This window comes from Peromyscus californicus, unplaced genomic scaffold (assembly GCF_007827085.1).
Source record: "Peromyscus californicus insignis strain IS unplaced genomic scaffold, ASM782708v3 Scaffold_9__1_contigs__length_137607984, whole genome shotgun sequence".
NCBI classification, from domain to species: Eukaryota; Metazoa; Chordata; class Mammalia; order Rodentia; family Cricetidae; genus Peromyscus; species Peromyscus californicus.
The window spans coordinates 87,356,838-87,366,317 of record NW_026294617.1 but is presented as its reverse complement, the minus strand read 5'-3'; the positions used below and the strand labels follow the sequence as shown (position 1 = coordinate 87,366,317).

The following is a 9,480-nucleotide window of genomic DNA, read 5'->3' as shown; positions in this document are numbered from 1 at the left end:
CAGGATATGTGTCCTGAACCAAGCCTGGAAGCTGGGGAAGGTGCCACAGGGCTCTGCAGACTGGATCAGAACATGGGACCCAGGATCTCTCCAAGGATGGGGGTAAATGTAGGCCTAAACTAGTTTGAGGTGATGGGAAATAAAACATGCTGGTTCCTCTAACCAAACTTCTAGGAAGAACTCCCCATTTACCATCTTATACCCATGCATAATTGAGCATGCACATGATCAAAGCCAAATGCATTATGGGAAAGGCCACAGGCATTAGGAGAAAGCTTATGTAACTCAAATCTGCCAAGCAAAATAGAGAAGTGCCCAATGTATGCCCCTTAATAATCAGCCTCTTTCCTTTAAACCCCATAAAAGATGATCCAGTGAATAACCTGGGTCTTTGGATACTCTGTCGCTCTTGACAGCATATTCTGGCCTATACTACCATTTTGCTTTTAAATTAAATTTCCTTGCTACTTTACAATCTAAGCATATTTACTTCAGTTGCTTGAATAAGATGTCGGAACCTGGAAACAGCCATTGCAGACACCAGCCACCAGTAACAATACGAAGGAAGAGGAAGCAGGATTTCTCCCACAGTTCTCAAAAGGAACATGCCTTTGCCAGCACCTGATTCAGGCCAGCAGCCTGCAGACACATTTCTATTGTTTCCAAGCCACACAGTTTGCTGTTGCTTCGTTGGTTGTTCAGCCTTGAAGGCTAATGCAGTCTCTATCTTCAGCGTATGAAAAAACAAATGTACACACATAAGGTAAAAAGACAAAACAAACCAAGAAACAAAAACACGTATTTAAGAATCAAGAATAATACCAAGTGGTGACACCTTTACTAAGAACCCAGATAAGGGAGCATTGGGGCAAATTCACAGATGCAATGCAGTTGACTTTGAGCATAGGATGACTACATAAACAACCTGAAGAAGGGTAGGATAATGACCTCAGCACAGAAACCAGGTGCTGCAAAGAAAGGGTGAGATGGTACTGTGGGGCCACAACTACAAAGAATCACTACTGGTATATTATTGGAGAGCTAGGGTGCTGTGACTGATACCAAATCTAGCCATAACAACAAAGATTCAAGAGTCAAGGGTTGGATACTGCAGCATACATATCCTGCCCGCAGCATCCTGGAGGCTGTGCCAAGAAGACTAGAATTTGCCCATCCCATGATGGGGGGCACTGAAGTTCGGAGGGCAGCCATTTGACCGGATTTGAAAGGTCACACTCTGAGCAAATGCAGTAGTTAGGATAGATTTCAGATATCAAGCCTGACGGAAAGACTAATTACTAGGCTAACATTTTCTTTTCAGTCCCTCATGAAGGGACATGAAGAAGACTTCTCTCTTCCCACCCACACTTCATCAGTCCTGAAGGGACCATCAGACATCAGGTATTACAAAGAAAAGAGATCAGTCAAGTTTATTATGGCCTGGGTTGTAATTAAGAGTAACTGGTATAAAAGAGAAAATACAAAAAAAAATTCATTTGTTATAAAAATCTTCGTGATTATTGTAGCTCCCTCCCCAAACCAATATAATCTCTGTGAAGCAGGAACATTCTAGGCTAAACAAATAGGAAATGTTTTCCTCCTCTGAGTTTTTATAGACTTCTTAGTATTCCAGTTTATACTGTGGAGAATTCTAGAGAATATTTCCCTGATATTTTTTTTTCTGCAAAGTATCACATCCCAAACCTGAGCATACCTTGAGAGTGAAGTTAGAATTTTCTAGGAGGTACTGATGCTTCCTTTTGCTGGGCTGTTTGGCAAGAGATCATCTCTCTTAAGAGTGAGTGGCACATTAGATTAAGCTATTTCTAGGGTCACTTTCAACTCAACTGGCCATTACTCTGTGGCTATTGACAATTTCCTTGTGCTGAAATCCAATTTGTTCTATCTTCAATATTTCATTTTATTATTGATTTGTTTAAAAGGGAAGGAAGTTTCACCCATAATTAAATGATAAACAAAACTGAGCAATGAGGATGTAACTTTTTCTCTTTTACTTATATAAAGACCATTCAGTCCCCAGGCCAAATAAAAGATATTTCTTAATCCAGATATACAGAGAGCTATTGGCCACAGCATCACACTCAGTAAGTGGTGTGGCTTTCTTTCAGATCTATATTCTACAGGATGGAGAGCAACTTATACTATTCCTAACCTTTTTCCAGAAATGGGGAGAAGCATTTTATGCTCTTAGAGGATCGCTGTCATCTTTGATGCTTAGAGGAGTGAAGGGTGAGCAAACACACACAGAGCTAATGTGGAAGGGAATACAAGGAGCGCATGCCTCTCACCTTCACGGTAACCAGAAAGTATCTGAGAGTTGGCTCAATTGAAAATGAGTAGTAGAGGCAGGAAGAAGTCCTAAAAGAAATCTCTATAGGAAAGAAATAGAGAGTGTTGGAGAGAGGGAGATAACTTTTAGAAGATTTCCAGACCATTCCACTGTTTATACAGAACTTTTACTAATTTCTAATGATTTTCAAAACAATCCTGTGTAGTGGGTAATTTTATGTCATTTACAGGTGAAGAGTTGAGTGTCTTATCCAAGGTCCTAAAACATGCTGAAATCTTTTGATTCAAGTCCAGTGATCTTTCCATCCTCTTTACCATCCTGATCAGAACCCCAATGTTAATGTGGCTCATAGAAGCATACCATCAAGTGGAGGAGAATCAGAGCATGGATTCCATCAGCTGTGGACAGGGTGCCTTTCGGACTGGAAGCCCATGCATGGAATTGCAGGCATGTGCCTGAGCTTATTCAAGTGTCCAAGCTAAGCGGTTACCACTGACTGCCAGCTTGACATAATTTAGTCACCCAGGAAGGGAGCCTCAGTGAGGAATTGTCTAGATTAGTCTGGCATGTGGGTGTGTCCACGAGAGAATTTCTTAGTTGGGTTAATTGAAGTAAGAAGATCCAGCCTAATATGGGTGGCACTATTCATGGGCAGAGTAGACAGAGAAAGCAAGCTAAGAGTAAGTGTGTGTGTGTGTGTGTGTGTGTGTGTGTGTGTGTGTGTGTGTGTGTGTGTGTGTGTGTGGTGCCCACCATCCCTCTGCTCTTGAATGTGGACATGACTAACTGCTTCAACTTCCTACCATCTTGACTTTCCCCCTTTGATGAGCTAAGCTGGAATTGTGAGCTAAAATCTATCCTTTCTTCCCTAAGATGCTCTTGTCAGGGTATTTGGTCACAGCAAAAGGAAACAAAACTAGAACACCAAGAGTTGCCTGAGCGGAGAGATGTTCTACTTCCTCCCAGCAGGACACTTGCCTCAGCAGCAAAGTCACACCACGTCATCTGAAGGTGTCTGGTATGCTAAGCTGTCCAGGAGGCAGTTAATATTTTAAATATGTGATTTTGATAGTCTTAAAAACTTGTATTACCTCAAGGCAATAAGTAGTGCAGTATTTACAATGCTTTAAAAAAAAACTGGTTTATTGATGGCATGACTAAATGAATTGCTAACAAAGAATGGTTAATCAATAAAATATTGTAAAAGCATGCCATTTGAACCACATATCTTCACAAGATGAAAGCAGTCACATAAGTTGGTGATATATATTATATCACAAGTGTTATTTTGGCCCCATTTTGAAGAAAATTATGAATACATTTGCTGGGTCCATTAATGCTCCAAGAGCCTTTCAATGGTTTTTCTATCAAGAAAGCCAGATTCTTTGAATGTATGCTATACTCGACGAATATATACAATCTTGTCGATTTAAAAATGTTAAAGGAGCCGGGCGGTGGTGGCGCACGCCTTTAATCCCAGCACTCGGGAGGCAGAGCCAGGCGGATCTCTGTGAGTTCGAGGCCAGCCTGGGCTACCAAGTGAGTTCCAGGAGGGGCGCAAAGCTACACAGAGAAACCCTGTCTCGAAAAACCAAAAAAAAAAAAAAAAAAAAAAAAAAAAAAAAAAAATGTTAAAGGAAGCCGGGCGGTGGTGGCGCACGCCTTTAATCCCAGCACTCGGGAGGCAGAGCCAGGCGGATCTCTGTGAGTTCAAAGGCAGCCTGGTCTACCAAGTGAGTTCCAGGAAAAGGCGCAAAGCAACACAGAGAAACCCTGTCTCGAAAAACCAAAAAAAAAAAAAAAAAATGTTAAAGGAAAGCCAAATTGATAAACATTTGGTGTTCCCAATTCTTTTCAACAAAGCTGCATCCCTATGTACTCAATAGATCTTTCTTTCTACTTTTTTCCTTCCTGATCAGTTATCCTCACGACAGACCATGTGGAGAGGAGAGGGAAGAGAAAGATAGCAATCTGCAAAACTAGGTGGTGAAGTCTGTCCAGAGATGATCTTCTGTTCATTATTTCTTCGCTTTTCTTAGTTGCAGAAAGCTATTAGGTGAGTTGAGGACAGGTGAAGAGTGGAGTAAAGAGAAGTCCATTGTAACTGTGAGGTGGATTCAGGGCAGGCAAGAAGCGGAGTATAGAGAAGTCCATTGTTCCACATAATTGTGAGATTTTTGTAGGGAAAGAATCTAAGAATAGAATAGGAGCTGAGGGAGGGGATAAAAGCAAGATGGAGACACAGAAGGCAGGAATGGTAAAGAAAGGGGCACCAGAGAAATGACCACTTGTGAGCGTGGCTGTTGGGCTCAGAGAATGAGCATAAGCAAACTACTACTTTATATTGCCTTCTGAGCTACATGAAGTCACACAAGCCTGATTTCAACCTTCATCACCTGAAACCAAGAGCTCAGGGCTAGGGCCTAGAAAGGAAGGATTTGTAATAAGTCTAAAGATGGCGTCTATTGATGGAGGATGTAAAGTACATGGAACCTCTTTCATCAGGATACGTTGTTTCACTGAGAGACAAAGCTCAGGATTAGGACCTAAATAATTCTCAGGATCTGGGGGAAATTCAGGTGGAGGCTGGCACCTAATAGAATAGCAAAGGATCCCCAGGTTGTTTGATCACTTTCAATCTAGCATTCCAGGTGACCAGACATCATTCTTCTTCCTCTGAAGAACAGTCCCCACGTGTTTAACAAGCCCAATGCCTCCGATGCTTTCTTTAAACTGTACCTCCTACAGCTATAGGTAAACAATAAAACAGAAGAGAAGGAATTTGGGAAGCAGAAATGTGGAGAAGAGATTGGTGGGAGTGTTGGTAAAATGCAGGACTACTGGTTGAATTTTAATTTCAGATAACATTTGTAGTCATAAGTATATCGCAAATACTGCTTGGGATATACTTATGCTTAAAGTAAATTACTGTTAATAGCTTAATCTGGCAAACCTAAAAGCAATTCTCCTCCCCTGTTTCAAAAGCCTTTGGTTCTATTGCAGGGAGTGGATATTTCTCTTTTTTATTTGACATTGGGTTTCAAGCCAATTTTATTTAGATTCATTCAGTATGCCTTACATCACAGCAGCCAAGGTGAACTAAACAGTTTAATACAAATAAGCAGTCAATTCCCTGCTCCTAGTTAAAAGCCATTACCAACCCAGTTATCCGTAACTAAGCATCTTTTCTGTTTCCCACATCAGTTTAGTATAGTCCTAGCATTTTAAAATGAAGACTATTTTCTGAGTGTGTTTTATTTCCCATTCTACAAAAAGAGAGATGAGAAGTGGATTTCCTTTCGCCATCACAGGGTTAGTCAGCTTGAACAACCTTCCCAATCAAATCATCTCAAATGCAGATTGAAACACCGTTTTAGAAATAACTGAAAATGCATCCCAGAGCTGGTACAAATGAAGTTCAAAACTGAGCTGAGAGCAGGAATCCTCCACAATAAGCAGGGACCAAACCCTACAGGAAGAGTTCGCAATACCCTGGAGACAAATGGAGTAAAACTCACAATGTCCAGGAGAAGAAAAGCAAACTCCTTGAGTCCTAGACAACACAGAGAATCACATGGAGAGCCCTGCAAACGAGGGAGATCCCAACCATGCTCAGAATAAAGGTGATGAGCGACAAACGCCCCTCTCTCCACAGGAAGAACGCGTGTCTGCCCCTGATGCTGGTACAGGGGGAAATCTAGCCTCTCCTGAGATCTCACAGCCACAGAGGAGTCTCCTGGGGATCAGAGTCTAAATTTACCCAAACTCTATGCCCCAAGATCTCACAAAGAAAATGTGAGGTCCCTCTAGGACCTCCTCAAAGTGAATGATAGCAGTAGGGTGAAGTTACTGAAACTCCCCCAAACGTACCCTGTAAAACCAAGAAAAACAACCTAAAAATGCAGACAAAGGGAACCCACATCTCTCTTTCAGATGCTGGCCAGAACCTCAGGATGCTTTCTCTGGTACTTTTGGTTCTTTACTGTTTCTCAAAAGCTTCCCTCCCCATCCTGTGGCTGCTCCTCTGCCATATGTCTGGCTCCATGTCCACTTAAAAGGCCTAGATTTCTTCCCTTCTCTCCTCCCCTCCCATCCACTGGAATGTTGCTGAGATTTAGTTCACTGCCCTGCAGTGTTTTTTTTCTTTTAAATGCTAATAAAATTATTCTTGAGCTTAAAAAACAAGTTGATAAATACTCAACACCAGCTTAAAAAAAAAAAAAAAAAAAAAAGGTTGACAAATCCTCCACATTCCTGTGGGTCTTGGAAAGTAAAGTGACCCAGAGGACAGATGGAGGGAGTGACAGAAAGCCTCAGAATAGTCAAATCCTGAGCCCGGTACAACTGCTGCTGTACTGTAGCTGTCCCCACCATTTTAAATCTCAGAGATTTCCCCTAATTTTCCCCCAGTGCCTCCCACTGACAAATCAAACAGTCAGCTGACATAGGAGCTGAGAAAACAAGGCTACTGAATACCAACTTCTTGTACTGTACAGTAAGTAAGAGAAGGGACAAAGAGAAGCTCATGTCAGTCAGGCAAATGACCAGGACAGCCATAGTTTCTTCCTTAGCGCTATGATCAAGAAGCTTTTGTCATGGAGAAATGACAAACAGGGCTTTTTGTTGACCTTCATTGAACTTGTAAAAACAGTGTGTTAAACCATGGAAGTTTTGAAACAATGTGATCCTCTCGCACAACCTAGGTTGACTTTGGTGGACACAAAAATTGGTACCAGAAGTGGGATTCTACAAAAATAAATAAATAAATAAAAATAAGCCCAGAATTGTGACACTGGCCTGGTGGTCTATGCGTCAGAAAAATGGAAACTGCAGTCAGAAGCTGAAATGGTGGTCCATTTTACACAGTGAGAAGCATTGAATAAAACTGTCACTAACCTGGAAGGCAGATCACCTGTCAAGTGAATGTATATGCCTTAGTGAAGAGTTCAGAAAACAAAATGTTAGTTGTATGTTTTGGTTACAGCTGACTGCTTCCAACAAGGAGCCAGAAGTTGACGTAAGTTCAGATATTTGATCCTTTAGTGGACAAGAGAGAAATTGAACAGAGTCCACAAATTCAAGAACTCATACAGTGCAGAAGGTGACTGCTTCTCAACTCCAAGGAGATCAGACAAAATATAACACCGAGGAAGTTGGAGCACAGCAAACACCAATTAAAACTCAGCTTTAGGACAAAGATGCAGTTCAGGGTATGGGCGTCAGCATTCAGAATCCTGTAGCTCCAAACTGATGGAGGTATCATCTGGAATAGACACTGAATTAGCATGACAACCAACAAGTGTTTTCACTGAGGAACTAACTCAGCAAAAAAATATTGTGTCTGCAGCTCTTTCCAGCCAGCGCCGAGCAATGGGCATGTCTTGAGACAACTGGCACAAGCGCGCAAGACCGGGGGTAAGAGAAAGCCCTACCACAAGAAGCGGAAGTATGAGCTGGGACGGCCTGCTGCCAACATGAAGATTGGCCCTCGTCGTATACACACAGTCCGAGTCCGAGGAGGCAATAAGAAGTACCATGCCCTAAGATTGGATGTGGGGAACTTTTCCTGGGCCTCGGAGTGTTGTACTCGGAAAACACGGATCATTGATGTTGTCTACAATGCATCCAATAACGAGCTGGTCCGCACCAAGACCCTGGTGAAGAACTGCATCGTGCTTATCGACAGCACACCATACTGACAGTAGTATGAGTCTCTCTATGCACTGCCCCTGGGCTGCAAGAAGGGGGCCAAGCTGACTCTTGAAGAGGAAGAAATATTAATTAAACAAAAAACGATCAAACAAAATCCAAAAGAAATATGATGAAAGGAAAAAGAATGTTAAAATCAGCAGTTAAAATCAGAACTGGAGGAGCAGTTCCAGCAGGGCAAGCTTCTTGCCTGTATTGCCTCAAGACCAGGCCAGTGTAGCAGAGCAGATGGCTATGTGCTAGAAGGCAAGGAGCTGGAGTTCTATCTGAGGAAGATCAAAGCCCGGAAAGGCAAATAAAACATCATTCATAGCTCATGTAATAAAGATGTTTATTGTTCTATAAAAAAATATTGTGTCTGCAATTAGGAGAATTTTTGAAAAAAATGCAAGTTCATATCTGTGCTCATGTACACATACAAAACATACATATATAAGTTTTTGTTACTAAAAATAAGATAATTGTTGGAAGGAGGAGGGGATAGTATTAGAAAGGAGGAGGGAATAGTATTAGAAATAAGCTTCATCTCAACGTAAGTTATTACATGGCTTGACTTTTTAATCATTTTGTTTTATGTTCTCTGAGATACATAAGTTTTAAAAAACCTAGAAAATGGACATGAACTAACTAACTAATAAATTTGGTGTATATTCAAGTTGGTTGCATAACCATAAGACGATTAGAGAAATAAAAGTATTCACTTAAGTGGCCTTAGTATATTTTAATAACTATTATCTAGTGTGGTATATCGGGATAAGAACCAAGTTGTAGAGAAATAAATTTTATTCATTAGTCTCATTTTCAATATAATATTTCTGTTATTATTTTGAAACCAATTAATATATTCTATAGGATAAAGCAAGTAAGGTCTTATGTTAATATTTTCACAAAAATTCTCATGGTTACACTGAGAATTTTTTTAAAAATTAATCAACCCTGGCTGTTAAATTGGAATTGAAAATACAGGTTTGGCTCATGAGATCCCTGGCTCCATGTGGAAGCATAGGTATGCTCTCCTGTGCATCTGCCCCCACAGTAGCTAGGAATGGCAACATTCCTCCTTATTCAGTAAGAAAGCCTTCACCCATGCCAAACTGGGACACTCAGTGTAAAAAATATGAGAATGATATCAAAATAGCTCAGTCCTTATCAGTATGGGATTGTATCACACTAGTAAAGAAACAGTAGCACCTCTTCTTATGGATTGGGCCTAATGGAAATGAATTAACAGGGAGAGTCAGGTGACTATAATGCAGGAAAGCTGCTGGTGAAAGATTTTTCCGGAGCCTTTGTCTGGACTTTCCACGTGTATGCTTCAAAGCAGCAAGCCAAGAAGAAAGGACAGTGAAGAAGCAATCTGGCTTCCTGTCTTTGCTAATCTGGAATCTCATCATCCATATCAGAAAGCTGTGATCACATCCGAAGATTCTGTGTTTTACCACAAAATCTCTGTAAGAAGA

At 41.1% G+C, this 9,480-nt stretch overlaps 1 pseudogene; it reads left to right on the top strand.

Moving 5' to 3' along the window:
• The first annotated feature begins 7,681 nt into the window (after positions 1 to 7,681).
• Positions 7,682 to 8,362, top strand: LOC128106479 (40S ribosomal protein S8-like; annotated as a pseudogene).
• Positions 8,363 to 9,480: the final 1,118 nt, after the last annotated feature.